This window comes from Ptiloglossa arizonensis, chromosome 8 (assembly GCF_051014685.1).
Source record: "Ptiloglossa arizonensis isolate GNS036 chromosome 8, iyPtiAriz1_principal, whole genome shotgun sequence".
Taxonomy (NCBI): Eukaryota; Metazoa; Arthropoda; class Insecta; order Hymenoptera; family Colletidae; genus Ptiloglossa; species Ptiloglossa arizonensis.
Window position 1 is genome coordinate 3,172,249 of NC_135055.1, and position 21,614 is coordinate 3,193,862.

Genomic DNA, 21,614 nt, shown 5'->3' on the forward strand with positions numbered 1-21,614 from the left:
TCCGGGGTGAGGTTTAGTTTTTCGTGATCGTTAAGTTCTTTTTTATCGGTGAGTCTTTTTTTTTTAAGGAATAGATCCTATACTGGATAGGTGTCGACGAGGTACATCCTCCGAGTACCTCCTCCCCTCTATTTTTGAGAAGTTTCACAGTTTCGTGTAACGATCAAACACAAAGAATAGGTATTTCTTTTTTAATGTATAGTTTAACGTATACTTGGAAAACTGGAAAGACTGCACCTGGATTTCATTATTACCTTCGTTTCATTATTAATCAGGATATCGTGTGAATTAACGATTAATAGAATTAGATTTCTCTTAGACCACGATCACTCTGAATATTCTTTATAGTTACGTACAGCATCGTAGTACGTGGAAATCACTTATACGTTTGGAAATAGTTAAAAGTTAGAAATATTCTGTATCTCTTTCGGTTCTATTTGTTTATCTTCACTGGAGTTTATTTTATCGCTATTCTCGTTCTTTTTATATTATTCGATGCTCGACGTATCTCGTCCAGCGATAATGTCTTCAATTTTATTAAAAGAAACAGAAATTACGGCGCGTAATGTCCGAGATTTAGAAAAAATGCCAATAAAACGGGTAAAAGAACATCTGCGATGAAGTCATCACTGAAACAAGATTTCAATCCACATCTGTTTAAATAAGTCTTGTAGTCGAACAAAATATTTTTTCGATGATTCAGAAGGAACGCGATGATAAAGGAAATACTGAATCAATGAAATCACATCGTAATTTACAGACCAGAGAAATGTACGAAAGTATACAATAAGAAACTTACGGAATTATTAACCGAGCTTCGCAATTCTACAATCTTCTTTTTCCATAATATCCTTTTCTCCACCTTTAGAACTCTACGTACCAATGTATAATTTTTGATACGTCAACACTAACTTCACGCCCAACGAGTATCCGTACTCGTAACGCAGCCAACGAACGAACCGGTGAGAAATGCACAAATATTTCAGTTATTAGCCGGTGAAAATTTCGTTGAACGTTGGTAACGAACGTCACGGACCGGTCGACGAGAAAGCAATCCGCCTCGGTGCAGCGCCTCGTTTCGCCAAGGGTGTATTTCGCTTCTTGGGAGGAAATAATATCTCCTGGCGTGATACAAAAATCCGGAGGTTCGCAGGGAACGTTGAACAAAAATAGGGGAAGACGGAAAACAACGGAACAACAAAAGCATTGGTCGTGTAACCGCGCGGTTACAACACGGAAAAACCGTATCAGTTATTTTCACAAACTCCGCGCGCGCGATGAAACGCTCCGAGGGAGATTATTTTTCCCATTCTTTTTTCCTAATTTTTCTTTTTTTTTTTTTCTTGTTCTCCATTTTTGCTCTTTAAACCGTGTTGCGTTTCGAAACCTTGCATACTTTATGCACATGTTCCACCGTGGAGGCGTGTCGTACCCCGGGATATCGAGCGCGCGAAATACTCGCGAAGTATGGATTATATCCTCCCCCGATCTCCGCCCCCCGCCCTCCTCCCGCTGCATGGCCGACGAGTGATAAGAACAGTTGAGGAATTAGCGACAGCGCGACAACGATAACTCCCGCCTCTGTACGGCGTAATATAAACGTCAGTGAGAACCAATTACCTCGCGGCACCTGCATTTAATATTCAGTTACACACTCGACGCTTCGCGAATACGGAGACGGGAAATGTTCAATTTTCAATTAATCTCGGGGTTAATTACGGCCGATCCATCACTGTTGTGCTCCGTTTGCGCTCGTTTTTTCTGTCTCTCTCTCTCTCTTTTTCTTTCTTTCGTTCTCCATCTTTCTCCTTTTATCTCTCTCGTCGTTCTGAGCCGGTAGATCGGTGGTTGTAATCTTTTATTCGTTTACAGTGTGTCAAGGAGAAGCTCTACCGGTATCAATGTTGAATTAATACCCCGTTTTCGAGAGACAATATCGGTTCGTTCGAAGACGGAGTAGGTAGCGATTTTGATCGCGAATTAAAACGAATTAGTACCGAAGGTCGTGATTCTATTAATGTCCGAACAGGTGATACGGAGTGAATAAATTTACAATTTTTAATAAATCTCGATGACTGTGTTATCAATGGATAGGCAACGCTGTCCCGGTTAGAATGAGTCCAAACACGACCACATTTGGACTATTTTTAGTTGTACAGTTTTTGGAACGATTTTCAAAAATACCAAATTACGGGTATTTTGAACCACGTGTATGATTAAAAGTGGTCCGAACATGGTCGTGTGGGTACTCATTTTCATCGGGACAACTTCGCCAATGGGCTGGTGATACAGTCGCGAAGATGCAACGAGAAATACACAAAATTTTACTTTTCGTTACTGGATGAAATTCAGTTCGCTGCACGACGATAAATATAAACAGTAAAAAGTATACTGTCCCTTCCAGAGGAACGTTTCCTCCCGTTCGTTTCTTTCTCAAACGTAGACATCCCGGGTGCCCCGGTGAATGTCACGAATACAAATATGTATAAATGACGGTGATATTTTATCTCGTAATTCGAAATACGCAGCCACTTGACTACCGTGGAAATAAAAGGGGTTATTTAAATTCCAGCGACAGAGATACATAAGCTACTGAAAGTTCCCACCGCCTCGAACACTATTCCTCGAAAAATTACTTCCACCTAGCCCTCTACGTCTCATTTATCCACGAGGTAGGATCGCGATACACTCGAAAATGAAATTTCCACCTTTATCGTCCAAAACAACCGCACCGTCGTGTCGGAGCTTATCTGTCGATTTTATCGGCGCAAGATGCAGCAATAATCTGCCATTTATCGGGCTTAATCAGATATAGATACGCTCGTGTGGGCGTGAGTGCGTATATCTGCGTTCGTGTACGTGTGCCTAACCACGATTTCAAGGTGGAGGTCGCTCGCTCGAGCGTCCCCATCTCGGTTCCGGACTGGTTCCAGACCCTCCTCGAGTGCCAGTTCGATCGACCTCGCTTCCATTTCCATCCGGAAGTGAGGGTGCGATGAAGGGAAATCGAACATTCTAGACATACAGTTCGTTATCCCGTAGCCTCGCGCCGCGCGTAAATTCGCCGCGTTCGTCCGAGAATTTCAATTTCTCGATTTGCGAAAAGTTTGCGAGCCGGAAAAAAAAAAAAAAAGGGAGAGAGAGTGGTAGGCGGGACGGAGATTGCACGCGCCGATTCAATTTCTTTTCCGCGAACGCGAATCGTTCGTGCCGACGCGGACAACCTGACGTACGTAACGCTTTACTGGGAGGGGTAGGGGAGGGGGGAGTGAAAAAAGTAGAACGAGATTATTAACTGCGTTTTTGTTTTTTTCCGTGTCAAGGCACAGCCACTTCTAACCACCGGGGTGGGTTATAGATGCGATTTAAAGGGGAACGTTTGTTTAATTGTTCGAACAGAGTTTGAAAAATGTAGCTCAGTCGAATCAAAATTTTTGTCCTTTGGATGATATTTCAAGTGGATGTGCTTTTTGACAGCGAGGGGAGAAGAAGTGTTCCCTGTATTCCAATTCTGGTGATTTGTTTCTTTGGAGTTAAATGTATTTTACGGATATCGAAGTGGAAAATATTCAACGATAAAATGTTCAGTAATTGCCTCGAGGACACGCTATAGCGAAAAACGCAAATTTTTGTTCCAATACCGAGCGAATGTAATGCGAGGCTCGCTTCACTGTCGCTCTGTCTCTCTCGCACTTCTCTTCCGAGCATACCGAAATTCTCGATCGTGTCACTTCTGATTAATTGTTATCGATCTATTTTGTTCCGTTTTCCTGTATTTCGTGCAATTCTTTTTCGGAGAATGCGAATACGCTCGGAACGACTCAATAATCGCTTTCGAGTGAAAAAATATTGGGATCGTTGGTTAAAGAAGTAAATATTGTAAATCATCGACACGACGAACAACCACCAAGGGTATTCTAGAGATTCTCGATCTTTCTGCTTAATTTCCAGAGAAACATGCATGAAAACGTTCGTACGGAAAGTGCGCGGTTGCCTCACTGTCTAATCTGCGATCTTACAAGTCGTAATGATTCCTAGCGTGGAGCTCGTTAATTCGCGGCTAGGATGAAGAAACGCTGGCAACACCTTTTCCACGTCGCGGCCCGCCGCTTCCGAAATCGTCGATTGAATCGCGCCGAGCAACGGCAGAAAACACCGTCTGCCGTTATCAAAGGATTCTGTCGACGATTACGCAACCAAAGTGCGCGAGAAGTCGGTGCGAAGAAAAAACGCGATTGCACGACGACTCTTTCCGCGGAACGAGGGGAAATATACGCGTGAAAAATTGGAAACACGCGCGCTCGTAATCGCGTGACTCGAGAGAAAGAATTACCATACCCGGTTTCAAGTTACAATCGTTCCAACTGCCCTCCGATTTCCAAAAGGGTATTGCCGATAAATCGGTGAGATTTTCCCGATTAAAATGAGCCCAAACACGACCATATTCGGATGAACTTTGATTTTGCGTGCGACACATTTTTGAAAAAAATTTCTAATTACGCGAAATTAAAAGTAGTCGGAATGTGGTCGTGTTTGGGCTCATTTTCCTGGAAAAAACCTCGCCAATCCGCGGATAATACTTTTACGAAGATATACGAACAGGTACTCGAGTTACTATTGTACGTACTTATTTACATAATTCAATTTACACAAAATGCTAAAATACTAATTACGTCGAGGCTGCGGGCTCTAACGGGAAACACAAATTTTTGTTTCAATCTCGAGCGAATGTAATGCCAGTCTCGCTTCGCTGTTGCTCCGTCTCTCTCGCACTTCTCTTTCGAGCATACCGCTATAATTTCACCGGCTACAATCTACTTCGTAACATCTGTTCTAAGAATCACGCGAATTCCCGTCGTTTCCCACGAATTTGATGCACAGAGTTCGTCCAAGTGAATTAATAAAATAATTCGCCGCGGATTCCTGGAAATTCCACGGACTTTCGGCCTTACTCCCTGGAAATTACAGTCGTAGTTTCACGAGTCAATCGTAACGAGCTAAACGCAATAATCTCTCTTTTTAATTTCCGTACAGATACTCCACTGGCTGGCGGAGATATTTCACACTATTAATCATCCGGACAATAGGCGAGCGTTTCAAGAACGATCGCAGGAAGAACGTTTTCAGTAACATCAAGACCCCGGTGCAACGTCTTCTATAAGCAGATTTATATCTGCGTCTACTCGCCTATGATTAATGCATCCCCGTTTCTCTCGGGGTTCCTTATTTCAGACCTAGGAAGCCTGGCCGGTTTTTCTTTCTTTTCTTCTTTTTGTTCATTGAATATTAGCCAGGCCCGAGAGCGATTCGTTCGAGCCCCGATTAATTTTAATTGTCGACAAATCCTCGGCTAGACTTGGCCTTGGCCCGGGGGAAAATGGAGGTTGATAAATGGACGAGAGATGAAAGGGGACAAGGGGTGAGCCCGAGAGAGCGAGACGGAAGCTCGGGATAAGAATTGATGGATCGGTCAAAGAGACTCGGTCTTGAAAGACGAATTAATATCCCATTCGCGTTTTCGGTGTTGATTCTGGCTTCCCGATATAAACGACTTCCCTCGATGATGCTGTTTCGCGATTTCCGCCGCTTTGATATCTCGTGTGTTACGAGGTAAGGGGTGTGCAGTCCCCGATGGGGGGACGTCGTACAATCCAAGAAGGGTCGTGGAAGAAAATTTGTAACGCGGAAAAATGTGAACTCGAATAGGAATCTATCGTTTCTGCGTCGTTTTAAATATTTATTCGATTCAACGAATGCTCTTTAGCATTGCAAATTTCGAAGGTGAAAAAAAAGGTATCTTCGGGACAAAACTTGGAATTTTAATCGCAGCATAGTGTATTTCACGACGATCGAATAACATTCTGACTCTTCGAAGTTGCTGTTGTTATCTAGGGAATTAAAAATTATCAAATTTTTTTCTTTTTTTTTTTCTTATATTTTCGTAACATTTTCCAAACTACCATACTCAATTAATCCTTCTCGCGTCGTTTTTAATATTTGTTCGATTTAACGAATGCTCTTTAGCATTGCAAATTTTGAAGGTAAAAAAAAAGTATCTCCGAACAAAATTTGAAATTTGAATTACGAAATAGTGTATTTCACGACGACAGAATAAAATTGTAATTCTTCGAAATCGCTGTTGTTATCTAGGGAATGAAATATTGCCAAAAATTTTGTTTTTTATATTCTCGTAACATTTTCCAAACTACCATACTCAATTTATCCTTCTCGCGTCGTTTTTAATATTTGTTCGATTTAACGAATGCTCTTTAGCATTGCAAATTTCGAAGGTGAAAAAAAAGGTATCTTCGGGACAAAACTTGAAATTTTAATCGCGGAATAGTGTTTTTCACGACGATCGAATAACATTCTGACTCTTCGAAAACGCTATGTCGTTATCCAGGGAATCGAAAATGACCACAATTTGTTTTTTTTATATTCCCGTAACATTTTCCGAACTACCATACGCAAACACACGCTGCGCGTTCTCCCACTGAGTCGCACGAGTTGCCAAAAACGTTTCGATTCGGCGAATCGCACACAGACCGCACACACGTTCCGAAAACCAAACAAGCATCGAAAGCATCGCGCGTTGCGACACGACGGAGTTTGCAAACCCGTAAGTTGTAATCGTAAGCCGTGGCTGGTTCGCGCGTCTCGTAAAACACCGATATCTACAATCTCGGTCTGGCTCCTTGCAATCCCGAGCAGCGTGCAAACGAAGCGCGGTTTTCATCGCGTAACTCGCCACGATGGAAAACAATCGGTGAACAGGGAGGAGGGAGATCCCTCGTCCGAAAATGAATCGAAAATGTGGAAACAATTTTTTTTTTTACACAACGCTTCGTTTTCGAAAAAAGCAATCTTGAATATTCATGGGTCGCGACTCCATGGGCACGGCGACGACTTGGGGAACGTGTCTGTCCATGAATTGCTGTTTCTACTTTGCATCGACGTTTGTAAACCTCGACCGTGGTGTTACACGTTTTTCGTACATTTTATTTATAACTGCTCGGACTCGAAGCGAATAAAACTATCTTCGAGGCGTCCAATGGTATAAAGTGTCTGCACGAGTTGAAGTGGCGAATAATGACAGACACGTTATTTAACATCGAGTTTCTCGAAAAGCAAATCCTCGCGCACGAAGAAATTGCATTTCACGAATTGCATATTCGATTTACTCTTTTGCAAAGAATTGCGCACGTACACGATATGGAATTACATACAGGGACTGTTTTATCGTTTACTCACTTTTGCGCGTTTTGGATTAACATATTCCATCGAAGATGACTCCAGTTAGAATCGAAACGTTTAAATGCAATAATTAATAACGTTTCGATATAAATTTCACAGATACACTTTTTTATTCGACGAACATTGCGAATAACGAACGACGACTGTCCAAATAAATGACCAAAACCGTTTCGCCTATACAATTATCTAAACAAATATTTATTCAAAGTTATTCATCGATTTGACTCTCTATTATTATTCTCCCGTGGGGGATCCGGAACCAATCGCCGATATACGAGAAAATATTTTCTCACTTTGCGCCGAAGCTACTCTCCGCGAATATAAATTCCACGATTTAAAAACGTACCGAAATAATCGGAACGAAAAAATAAGACATAAAATTTCTCCGTTTAACGCACCAACGGCCACATCCTCTCAAGAACACATGGTCTTTGGTCACGTACATTATTCGAAATAATAAATGCCCGGATACTTCGGAAGTGGTAGTGTTCTACGTTTTTTTTTTTTTTTTTTTTTTTAACATAAAATATTTTCCACATTCTACAAGAAATTATTGAATTTTTCACGAAGTATTACACATTTTGTCAAAAATTAAACTCTTTACAAAGTATTGCACGTTCTCCAAAAAAATTATTTTGTAAAAAGTTAAACTTGAAAAAAAATTATTGAACTTTTCATAAGATATTACACATTTTGTAAAAAATTATTGAATTCTTCGTAAGATATTACACATTTTATGAAAAATTCGCGAGACGTTCCACCATTTTGTGAAAAATTCGCGAAATATTGTGAACATTATAAAAAATTATTGAACTTTCTACAAAACGTTAGATATCTCGTAAAACCCCATTGAAGGTTTTAAACTTAAAAAAAAAATTATTGAATTTAATATTACACATTTTGTAAGAAATTATTGAATTTTTCACAAAATATTACACATTTTGTAAAAAATTATTGAATTTTTCACAAAATATTACACATTTTGTAAGAAATTATTGAATTTTTCACAAAATATTACACATTTTGTAAAAATTATTGAATTTTTCACAAAATATTACACATTTTGTAAAAAATTATTGAATTTTTCACAAAATATTACACATTTTGTAAAAAATTATTGAATTCTTCCTAAGATATTACACATTTTATGAAAAATTCGCGAGACGTTCCACCATTTTGTGAAAAATTCGCGAGACATTCCACCATTTTGCGAAAAATTCGCGAAATATTGGGAAGATTATAAAAAATTATTGAACTTTCTACAAAACGTAACGCAACTGGTAAAAAACTCATTGAACGTTTTATTGAAAAATCGTAATGTCAATTACTCGAATCAGACTGGAAGTCCGGCGCAGGGAAACCGTGCATCGAACCGCGTTTCAACAAGTAGAATCGGCGAGCAATGGCCAGACGCGTCCCCCGACTCGTGTGCAGCCCGGCGCTGTTGTACGCGCGCCCCGCGAATTTTCGAAATCACTTTCCTCGGTAACGGTGCCTCGTATCGAAAAAGTTCGTACCACATTTTCGATATATTTTTTCACAAAGAATCGCCCGGTAGGTTCGCGTACCCGGTATAATTTTTCAAAGCGTTGAACGCACGACTTTTTCAAAAAGCCCGGTGTGTGCCTGCGCGTATCGATCGGCCACTCGACGACCGCCTACACAAGAACGCATGCGATTCGAGCATTGCACGAACCTGCTACAAAGGTTAGTGCCAGTGAGCATGAAATAGAATGAAACGAGCACAGGACAAGAAGGGGGAGCGGAGCGAGCTACGCTGGGACGTAGGGTAGGTGGTGGAGGGCCGGGGCATGCTCGATGCGGTCTCTAATTGGAGGCTGTTAACGCATAATTAACGTGGCGTTGTTATCCTCCTATTTCGCCCGTGCCCACCCTCCGCCCAGTGCCGTACCCTTCTCTCATCTCTGTCGCCCCTGGTAGCCCACAAACCGATCTCCAATCACCGTCGAAACCGTCCATATAACTCCTGACTCTCCCGAAAATTACGGGAAACCAGTCAGCGTTGAAAATGTGCTCTCCTCCCGCATTCCCTGCTGTCTTTCCACTGTTTGCTGCGTTCTCTTCTATCTCTCTCTCTCTAGCTAGCTCTCGTTCTTTTCGACTCTATCGATGTTCATGGATCTCTTCGTTCGCTTTTTACCGTGTCCAACAGGTACGAGACGGCCATCCTCGTGAATTGCACGTCACCTTGACGAAAGGTGTCGCGTGACGAAATCGATCGCCGAAACAAAGCGATAATTTTCGTCGTTGTTCGCAAACGATATCCTTGCTCGAACGAGGGTTCGCTCGTCGGAACCAGGAGCGAAGAAATTTTCGTTGGTAGAAAAGATGACGAGCGAAAGCAAACGTACAGCTCCGATCGATTCGATTCGACGATTGGAATTTTCGTTCGCTCGTCTTCCATGTATTTCGTTCGAATTTTTACTCGATCGATTACGGTTTAAATTGCGTTTGGATTTTACGCGAATGGACATTTTGTCCAGTTTCAATCAGGATCGATCGAGGTAATTTTATCGATACGGAATTCTCCTTTGTTCGATAAACAAAAATGTTCTCTAGGTGTCTCGAATCGTTTACTCGTCGATCAGTGTAAGCGAATTGAACAATTTGGTGCCAAAGTGTTCGTTTACGGACGTCACTGTCAACAAAAATGCTTTCACGTGGATCAATTGTGGATGTGCGACATTTGTTGGTTCGATTTATTATTATTCTTGTATACGGATAATTTTTACTCTCAGCGAGAGGAAAGAGTGAATAGATTAAATATTTTTCTTCGAATGTATTACGGTATTTTGACTTCCTTATAAAACAGAGCGTCTCGAATTCTCTGTAATGAGTTTAGAGTTGGCGATTGCAGCTGCGGTTACAGCAAGGAATTTGGTAACACTTTACGGTCGATGTGCTTTTCTTGTTCGACGATTCTGGAGGAGAAATCCTTATTGTCGTACGAGTTTTATGATTTTGTCGAATCGGACCACGAGTTCCATTCGTAACCGAACCGACGAAACGACCAATGAAATTTTTCATCGTCCGACCATGTATAAGAATTTTTCATTCTTAAAGAGTATCGAGAGTTTGATTCGCAGAAAATTGATTCTTTCGCAAGGCACCTGATCCATTCACGTCAAATACGAATAAATAACACACTTGTCGTATCGTAGCAAAAATCTCAAAACATTGATAAAAAAAAAAAAAAAATATCTTCGACATATTTTCCTGCAATTTTTCAAAAGAACAATTATCAGTGTAGAATGATTAGTATTAAAGACTTAATCCCCTCGTATCTGATGCTGTTTTTATTGCGGCCGAGTAATGTGATGAAGTAAGTATCTTGTATTGTTACATCTTTTTTGTTAGAGTATTTAAGATAAGATATCAACGATACCAAAACATCGTTCTAAGTGTAACGTTCCAGACTGACCCTGAATGTTAATACATAATTACCGATATTACTTTTTCGAAGATTCTGCTACGCAACAACGAATCCAAGTTGCGATAATTTCACGGTCGTTTGAAAAATTGTTCAAGGACCCTTGGAAACAACTTATTTGTCCCAAATGCAACATAAACCAACAGCATCGAACTGCATAAGTTTTTGAAACAAAGAGTAACGAATAACAATACTATACTGAACCGTGATACAGTCAAGTACATTATACTATTGAGATATCCTACCATAATTGACACTATTAGAATACTTTCAATTATATTATAAAATACAAAAGCATAGTTGACTTTGATTTTCACAAGCACACGCTAAACGTACAAAATTCCGTTTCCTTCCCTACGCATTCCACATCCGGTATCGAGAAATCGATCCCAACTCTCTTCCTGTAACGAAAGATTCTCGATTAATCTCGAAGAACGGGCACTCGAATCGCCGGTTCGCACTCCGAAAATTCTACGCTCGACGAGCCGGATTAACATCCGTCGCGATAAACGAGATCGATTTCCAAATCGAGAAAAGGAGGGGTAAAAAAAAAAAAGAAAAAGAAAAAGAAAAACCGAACCACCAACTGGAAAGAGTTCCCAGACCGCTCGGTGTCGCCCCGAACGATCGAGGACACCGTTTCGCGCACGATTGGACGCGAAATTCTCGTCGATTTCGCGCGATCTGTGGCGCGAGGCGGCGAGGTATTTAAAATTAAATTCACTCGTAATGTAGCACAAGTGGCAACGTGCCACGACGAAGCAGCCAGCCAGCCACCAGCGTCTACTCAGCCAGTCTGCCTGCCTCTCGCTGCACGGGACGTGGCCACGAAACAACGAATGGGAAACACTCTACGAAACGAGTGGGGAAAAGAAAAAAAAAAATTTTTTTTTTAAACACACGCGCACACACTCGTAGAAAAAACGTAAAAAAGAAAAATATTTCATGGGGAATTCCAGCTCGGAGAAGAAAAAAGGGAATATTTTTAAACACACACACACATACGTAGAAGAAAGTATAGAAGAAAAATATTTCATGGGAAATTCCATTCCGGAAGAAAAAGAAATTTTTTTAAACACACGCGCACACACTCGTAGAAAAAACGTAGAAAAGACAAATATTTCATGGGGAATTTCAGCTCGGAGAAGGAAAAAGGAATATTTTAAACACACACATATACACACATACGTAGAAGAAAGTATAGAAGAAAAATATTTAATGGGAAATTCCATTCCGGAAGAAAAAGAAATTTTTTTAAACACACGCGCACACACTCGTAGAAAAAACGTAGAAAAGAAAAATATTTCATGGGGAATTCCAGCTCGGAGAAGAAAAAAGGAATATTTTAAACACACACATACACACACATACGTAGAAGAAAGTACAGAAGAAAAATATTTAATGGGAAATTCCATTCCGGAAGAAAAAGAAATTTTTTTAAACACACACGCGTAGAAAAAGGTATGGAAGGAAAATATTTAATGAGAATTCTAATTTCGGAGGAAAAAGAAAAAGAAATTTTTTTTAAAGACACACAGGTAGACGAAAAGTATAAAAGAGAAATATTTAATGGAACGTACAGTTTAGAGGAAAAAGAAAACGAACATTTTTTTTAATACACAATCATACACACACACGTAGAAAAACAAATATATAGGAAAAATATTTAATGGGAATTCCAGTTCAGAAGAATAAGAAAGGTTTTTAATCAGACAGACGTAGAAAAAAGTATAAAAGGAAAATATTCCATGGGAATTCTAGTGTCAGAGGGAAAAGAAAAAGAAATTTCTTTAAAGACACACACATAGAAAAAGAAATATAAAAGAAAAATATTTAATGGAACATCCAGTTCAGAGGAAAAAGAAAAAGAGCATGTTTTTAAGTACACACACGCACACACACTCAAAAAGAACTATAAAAGAAAAATATTTAATGGGAATTCCAGTTCAGAAGAAAGAGAAATTTTTTAAACGCGCGCGCGCGCGTAGAAAAAAGAGTGCAAAAGGGAAATATCTAACGAGAATTCTAGTTTCAGAGGAAAAAGAAAAAGAAATTTTTTTTAAACACATACGCACGTAAGGAAAAAAAAAATATAAAAGAAAAACATTTAATGGGAATTCCAGTTCAGAGGAAAAACCGGGGAACGGCAAGGGTGTCATTATCGTCGTCATTATCGGCATCGTCCGTGTTCCGCGTCTCTTTTCCTTTCGCCGCGGCGTCGACGAAAGCGCCGCGCAATCACCGTATTCACTCACCTCCGCGTTTTAGTCCGCGTAGCACTCGACGTAGGAATAAGGCGCGGGGCACATTTGCCGATCGGGACGCGCCTGAAGCCATCGAGCAATAGGAGGACCCCGCGGCCGATGGAACTTTTCCAGAGTTCCTCGTCCTCTCGCGCTCCCTACCACCCTGCCCCACTCCCCACCATGTCTCCTGTTTCTGCATCGGGCTACCTCAACCGATCCCCCATTCGGATTACATAATCGAATTATTGCGGAAGCACGCGAAGAACGATGTTTCTCCGCGGAACCAGTCGGGCTCTGGTTCGCAATCACGTGAACACTCCCCCTCCCCCCACCCCCCAACCTCTTGTACGAAACTCGTGGCCGAAACTTCGATCGTACGGGACTAATTCGAAACGGAACGCTCTCTCCTCTGTCGTGTCGTTCTTCATTTGAAAGTTAAAAGTTGTGACAGCGAGGTTTCACACCGGGTTGCGTTACAACACGTGGCCTCACGAGTGTGTTGAATTCCACCGTTTTGCGATCACTGATTGCTCGCTGATTGATCAATTACACCGATTAAATGGAAGAACTCGTCTCCCTCGGCCGGGAACCGGGTAGTCGCTTTAATCTCGTCACGAGAACGTCTACGAAATTGGAGATTGTTCGGACGAGTCGCGAGCTGTTCGGTGAAATTTTGCGAAGAGTTGTCCACTTCCGGCCACTGAGAACCCAGCCGGACGATTGGTTATGGAATTCGCGCGATATCGACGATAGAAGGAAAATTAACAACGAAACAGTGGTCTGAGATCGATCTTTAATATTAGAGAATATTACTGGTGGAGAGATTTCTAACAGTATCAAACTACAGCAATTTTTCAGACCATTCAAATGTTCTTACGTTTAACTCAGTGTTAAGCGCCTTACTTGGAAGTTCACTGAATCACTACAAAATCAATTGGCCGCTCGAGGCTACCGGTGAGTCATCCCCACCCAAGCGCTCGATTACCCCCACCTATTCGCGCGGACGTTGTAGGTGCACGCCTTCTGTGAACCAGAGAGGCGAGCTGCTGTAGCATAACCGTGCGAGTCGTGCATGTGCGTGATTGAAACGCAACGCGCTGCAAGATGCTGAAAAGTAATCTCGAACGGTGTTTAAAGTATTCTGGGTAATTTCGAAGATAGATAGATGGATGACAAACACTCGTAAAAAATACAGGAAAATATTGGACCTATCGAAAAACAGATAACGTTCCAGGAGACACGTATTAAATTTGACAACGCGACAAAGTACGATGAGATCTATTTGAAAATAATTCCAAATATCCTGACTGAGAATTATTTTCACCCCAGCAACGAGAATGTGTTTTTCGATACACTAGCTACGTTTAGGAATATTTTAAAATAAATTTAACGGTACGAAGAACAATTTTAGCGAAGAATCCTTAATTTCGTCCGAACGAAAAAAAAAAAAAAAAAGAAGCGGCACAGAACGGTGGATAACTAGCAGGCACCGGTGGAAAATAAAGGAACGCACATAGATGATTAATAATTGCACATAAATTGCGCTCCACCTTCGAGAAAAATAAAATAAAATTCGCATCGGAACGATCCGATAGGTTATTTCTCCGGGCGCACCTGCTGGCTTCGCATCAGAATCGAGAAGCATCTGGAAAACACGCCAGAAAACTAACTCCGATAGGATATCCCGTGGCCGTTTCCTCCGCGGATAACTGCAAAAACCACGAGAGGCCAGTGTCTACCCGTAGCCGTGCCAGTGAATTTAAAAGTCCGGCACGTGTTCGCCGCTGCGAGAGAAGGATGGTCGCGGGACCGTCGGGACGGACGAAGCCGCGAGCGCGACGAGGAGAGAGAGAGCGACGGACAGAGAGGGAAAAAGAAGGGAATGTCGGTATCGTTTTCAAACCGGCCGAAAGCCGATACTTGAACCGAGGCCTGCCGTGTGCTCTCGTTTTAATTACCATTTTTCTTCCTCTCCGATTTCTTCGCCACCTTCTTTTTCTTTATTTTTTTTTTCCCCTCTTTCGCTGTGAGAATTAAGGATATCGGTTTCCGTCGTGCGGAGAGAAACCAACAATCGTCTCGGTGTCACTCTCTCGCCGGTGAGGAAGGGAGTGGGGGAGGGGAGGGGGGAGTGTACGCTACGCAGTGTCGGAACGCGCGAATCGACAAAATTCGCTCGTCGGTGAACACGTCTACGCAACGCGACCGTACGAGGAATTTTTTTCCACGTCGATATAGCTAGGCAACTAGACGGCGAGGAGTAGGGGAGGTGAGGCGGCCGGAGCGTGGGTGGGGGGGAAGTGGAGAACAGAGACAGTGAGACGACGAGTCTCTCGGCTCGGGTTTTTACATACGCCGCTTGGCAACGTGCGTGATCTAGGCTACCGTGTCTTGCGTAACAACCCGCGCTAAACGCTCCTCCTCGATATTATCTGGCCGCGTCTAAAAAACCTAATCTCGGTTGCCACCAACGCGAACGACGGGGGAGCGGAACTCCGAGCACCGGCCGCGAATGAGAACCGCTGCTTCACCGGAGCTCAAGGTGAACGAGATTCAAAGTGGCAATGGTGAGCTGCGAGCAAGGGAGAGAACTCGAAGGGTCCAACGTCCCTAATGCCTGCGCTTTCGTTGCACGCTAGATATGCGAATCCCTCGCTCCTTCTCTTTCGCTCCCCGCCTCTCTAGTTCCTTCTGTTACACGTCTTGTATACACGGGGTGTCCCAGAAGCGAGCGATCTCGGAACCCGAACGACACAGGTCCACCCTGTCCGTGCACGGATTTAAATTACACGTTTAATTGGTTAAAATTATATTTCGAATTTTACGTTTTTAGGCTTATCATTGGTCAATTGAATAATAAAAAAATGTTGTCGTTGGTACAGTGGTAACGATCATTGTTTTTTTTTTTAACAAACTTGTGGGTCTGTTAATTATTTGTAATCGTGAAATTGTTTTGCACGGTTATACGATCTAGACGGCTGTACTTATCTAGATGTAAATTAAATTACACTTTTATTTATGTAACTGAATCAAGCGCAAATAAAATCTTCTATATTTACGACACTGCTCTCGTTGCATTACTATATTTCGTAAGTACGGGCAAGTAATATTACAATGTATATGTATAACGAAGAGACAACGTTGAACACATCTACTGTACCGATGAAAAAATTTTCCATACTATTTAAGGCGAATATGTATTCTGGAAAGTGCGCGAATAGTCTGTATACTCTTGAAACTAATAATAATTTTCAAATTTCTATAAGCAAGAATTGTCGAATTATTATTTTGATCGAATTCTCCCATCGAGATTTTTTTCCCAAAGTAGAACACGATGAAACAATTCCCTTTTTCACGGTGCAGTAACTACAGAAAACATTTTTAACAACTGATACGTCGGTAAAAATATTATTGGATTGAACAAAAATTCTTCTCGTTTGTTTCAATAGATGGCGTTTATTAAACGTAGCACGATCGTGTTCTGTTTAAACATTACACGGTTATACGTAAACTAATAGTTTAAATGACAATACAAAACCTAATTTCGTTTAAATTTCTCGTTCGAAAAAACGAGAAGATTTTTACCCAATATTGTAATTCAACAGTCTCGCGTCTGTACTATTTGGGCAGACGAGATGAGAATGTCTAAAGTGGATTAAACTTTTAAGTTTAATTGCGAGTCGCTAATTTATTTCAACAGAAACGTCTTCCTTTTTTCGAGAAAAACGTTGGTGTACTTTTTGCGGCGCGGGTTTAGGATGAATTTTAATTTTTACGAGGATAATAAAACTGAAAATCTACGCTGAACGAATTTTTAAATTCGCTAAAACGTACGGCTTGATAATTAAATGGATAAATATTTAACGATGATGATAATTCCCACTTCGTTCTAATTTTTTATACAAAGACCCAAACTTTATTTAATTTCGGAATAAATCCCGTGTTTTACGTAAGAGTTATGCTCCTGAGGTTCTCTTTCGCGAGGCAGAGCTACAAAAATACATCTACCATCGGAAACACGAAAACCCTTATTCTACTCCTCCAACGTTGCTTTCCTTTTTCTCTTCATTGTTTTCCACGCTGTCGCGATACGTTGCGCTATCCTACGCGGCGAATACTATATCTCGCGCACAGAAACGATCCGGCTCTTCGGCTGACATTATTTTTCCCATTCGCGCCTTACGTAAAGTCGAGTTTACGCAGGTCGGGATTCATGTAGGTATGTAAATCGCGACACACGACCGCTCGAGTATTTTTCTCATCGTATCGAAGATCAATATCTATAAAGTACTCGTATGTCACCGACGCACACGAGCAAGAATATTATTATCGTCGGTATCGCCCGCTAGAGAAACGAAAGCAACAACGATTCCAGTTTACAGAATCGGAGATGGTGTTATAAATCCACTTATACAGGGTGTTCGAACATTCAACATTCGTAGACACGAAAAATTCTTGCAACGGGTATCGGCCACGTGTCCATGGACGATCTCGTTCTCGTTGAAATATATTATTCGAGGCACGTGTCTATGAAAATCGATGGGATAAAATTTACACACGTTAATTTCATTCGGAATATTGTAAGATTAAAAATGATGTTTCTTGTTCCGTAATAATATTCTCTGGTCGTTGAAATTTATTGTCGAGCGCACGACACTTGGATCCCTTGTTCAATCGACGTTTTTCCAGGTTATGTTGTAAAATGCAAAAAAGAATGCGTATACGGTGAAAGTTACTTTCAAGGTACCATTATTGAGATATTAAACTATGAAAATGAAAGTCCACTAAACCATGAAAATTAAGTCTATTCGATAAACCACATCGGATACGACACGTATTGTACGTGAAACCGTTGTTTTTTTATAGAATCTACACGTAAATAAATTCAATTTCCAAGAAACAATCAATAATCAATGTTAATAATAATAATTAATATTAACACATTAACTGCCGCGAGAGTGTTCCATATCTAAGGAGGTCCTCGACATTGCTTCAAATTGAAGAAAATTGAGCATCGTCGAAATTGTTATCCCATCTCTGAGGATAGTTGTTTAAAATTTTACAAGCGTTAAACTCGTCTCACCTTTTTTCAATACCTTAATACACACGTGTGTGATATTTTTTCAACCCTGCAAAATTAAAACTCCGTGCAAGTTGCACGTTAAGACCGTTAACAATCCATTCGGTAAATAAATATCTAATTGCTCTATTTTATAATTATTTTGTACAATTTCACGTGTACAGCATCGTCCAAAATTGTTATTTCGTCTCTGAGGATAGTAACATTGTTTAAAATTTTACAAGCGTTAAACTCGTTTCACCTTTTTTCAATACCTTAATACACACGTGTGTGATATTTTTTCAACCCTGAAAAATTAAAACTCCGTGCAAGTTGCACGTTGATACCGTTAACAATCCATCCGGTAAATAAATATCTAATTGCTCTATTTTATAATTATTTTGTACAATTTCACGTGTACAGCATCGTCCAAAATTGTTATTTCGTCTCTGAGGATAGTAACATTGTTTAAAATTTTACAAGCGTTAAACTCGTTTCACCTTTTTTCAATACCTTAATACACACGTGTGTGATATTTTTTCAACCCTGAAAAATTAAAACTCCGTGCAAGTTGCACGTTGATACCGTTAACAATCCATCCGGTAATGAAATATCTAATCGCTCTATTTTTCAATTATTTTGTACAATTTCACGCGTACAGCAACCTAACTTGAACCGATGCACGTGGTGGCGTTCAAGCTGCGAAATGGATAAAACGAAACCCCCGTGCCTCCATGAAAATCGCCACTCGACAAATGGCGGACGAGTTCGTCCGGGCGAAGTTCGCGCAACTGGTTCAAGTGCATTCGTAAAGTCGAGGCGCGGCAAGGAAAAGGAAACGCTCTCGCGAGGTCCGCGATTGCAAATAATTCACGTATACATAAAAGAAGGCCGAGGGAGCAAGCACCGGTTGCTGCACGGTTATTCGTATCTACAGGTTGCAGATTCCGGGCGCGGGGTGGTTGGTATGGTTTCTGGAACGGTTCCAGCCATGAAAAAAAGCAGTTCTGCGGCGGGCCGCGTTACCCGATAGAAACAAATTAGAATTCGACGGCGGAGGCACCGGGCGCGAAACCGTGGACCCTTCGAAGCGCAGTTACAGCCGCCAATTTGTTCCAGGGCCGCGGCACAGGAAATTGTAATTTATAGCGTAATCGTTCGACCTTATAAATTTCGAAGCAACAACCCCGGTTGGCAACGCTGGAAAAATAAATTCACCGTCGATCGCGGGCCATCGTGCACCGCCCCCGATTCGATTCACGACGAAAATAGAAATATAATACAACGATGTCTCGCGTAATGTTTCTGGGATTATCGATACGCGAGGCACGGTCGACGATTTTTTTTTTTTTTCTTTCTTTCTTCTTTTTAACCTTCGAAACGACCATCGAGGATCTTTTTCTTTCAAACGACAGCTCCGAGAGTCGAAGAACCGGGAACGGTGATCGGGACGACCAGAATCCGAGCAACAGATTTTATCGATAAGCGAGGCGTTGCTGCGGGGAAACTGATCGATGAAACGGATATTGGAAATTGATCGACGGTTGGGTAAAATTATGTACCACGATGCCGAGGGTTAGTGGAATCTTTACGAGGAGGAATTATCTTGGATTTATTTCATTTCTCGGTGAGTTTAATTAGTATCGATTGTAAGACACGAGTGTTTAGAGATATGGAGAGTAAGTGTGGCGTGAAAATGTACTTTGGTACATTCGGTGTCGGAAAGGCTCCGAAAATCGAGTTTTGTTTCTGTTTATAAAAGCAACGGGTATCTTATCTCGATTTCGATTGCTCGAATAATTTTGTATATCTTTTATCTTCGACTTCGAAAGTTTTCATATTGGATAATTTTGTCTAATTCGGTATTACGTAACGTACGACACACCTGGTGTCGCAATCGAACAATATTCGAACGTTTCGTTTAAATTCTTTAAACGTTGACACTCTTTCCGTGAAATTCGGATCGGAAACGTTCCGAATAATCATTTTCCAACTCGTAATTTAATTCCGTGGTATCGCGACACCGAATCCGCGCGAAATTTCTACGTTTATTTACATTACAAAATAATCTTAACATCGAATCGAAATACTCGTAAACTTTCGCGATTCTTGGCACAAATACCTTCACTGTCAGTGTACAGAACAAGGTTGAATTCTTCTTGGAATACAGTTCCGACGTCGTTTTGTTATTCTTCCTTAGAGATGCACAAAGCTTGCAATTAAAATACGTCCAGCGCGTAATGCACACACACGTGACCGTTACTGCATATTTTATTCGTTACGGAACAACTTTCTGCTTAATGCAACAGAATCGGTTTCAACTGCACCGTACATACATTGTTTCTCTGCCAGTTTGTCGACGTTGTTACGATACATTTTGCACAGTTTATAAAGCGTGTTCATTTTTACCGATCGAACGTCTCGGTGTCAAGAATTAACGTTAGCCAACGATCGTGAATAACATTGCTCGCCGAAGTAGCCGCGATTTTCGATGTTTGTTTCCGCGAATGATCGCAGAAATAGACATTTAACGTGTTTCGAATCTCGTCGCGTTGTTTTTTTTTTTTTCTGCTGTCTCACTGCGTTTCGAACCGCGAGAGGTTTTTTGATAATTTATGCAGACTCACCGCGCAAAACATCGATAAATCGGACCGAATGAATCAGAGGATAAACCGTGTAATTTATGCGTTATCAACACGTATAATTCCTGTATAATTTTTAGTCGTCGAGATTTATAACGCTCGAGGCAATCGATTCTTTCGACAGAATTTCATCTCGATTAGGGTTAACGTTTCTGGATCGTAGGAAAAGTGTACACACGATGATTCTTTGTGTGCACGAAATATTCGATAGAATGGACAAATATCTGAAAATTTATTTTTATGGAGTGATTAGAATCTCTGATTAATATCATAAAAATCATCATTATTTTTATATCCTTTATCTTCGACTTTGAAAGTTTTCAATTTGGATAATTTTGTCTAATTTGGTATTATGTAACGTACAACACACCTGGTGTCGCAATCGACATTCTTAAACTTGAAAAAAGCATTCGACATTAATTTTTGCGTTTACCATCTCTTAAACATCATAGAATACTTTTTTACTTACTTTTTCGTGTTTTATTCAAATACAAACTGAATCTCACTGAGATAGCATTTAATACACTGCAACCAGAATTCCATAGAGCAGTTTCTGGTCAATAAGCTCCATAGAAAAATATATATATATATATATATATATATATATATATATATATATATATATATATATATATTTTGTAATTTAAACTTTACAAAACAACACACCTGGTATCGCAATCGACATTCTTAACCTTGAAAAAAGCATCCAATAAAAGTATTCTATGACGTTTAAGAGATGGTAAACGCAAAAATTAATATTGGATGCTTTTTTCAAGGTTAAGAATGTCGATTGCGATACCAGGTGTGTTGTTTTGTAAAGTTTAAATTACAAATCTGTAAAATCTATATATATATATTATATATATTAATGTCAATAGATTTTACAGATTTGTAATTTAAACTTTTTGTAAAATCTATTAAAATCTGTAAAATCTATTGATATTAATATATATAATATATAT

General features: G+C 40.5%; 1 protein-coding gene and 1 long non-coding RNA gene across 5 annotated transcripts in view; both read right to left on the bottom strand.

Annotated features, from left to right (window-relative positions):
- Positions 1-21,614, bottom strand: part of Mxd (MAX dimerization protein) — a 306,376-nt gene that overhangs the window by 246,395 nt on the left and 38,367 nt on the right. The window lies entirely within an intron of this gene.
- LOC143150543 (uncharacterized) lies at positions 10,809-13,205 on the bottom strand. Its single transcript, XR_012993092.1, has 2 exons — positions 12,961-13,205; positions 10,809-11,106 (listed from the first exon to the last, which is right to left on the bottom strand). It is a non-coding gene; the product is annotated as an uncharacterized LOC143150543 (long non-coding RNA).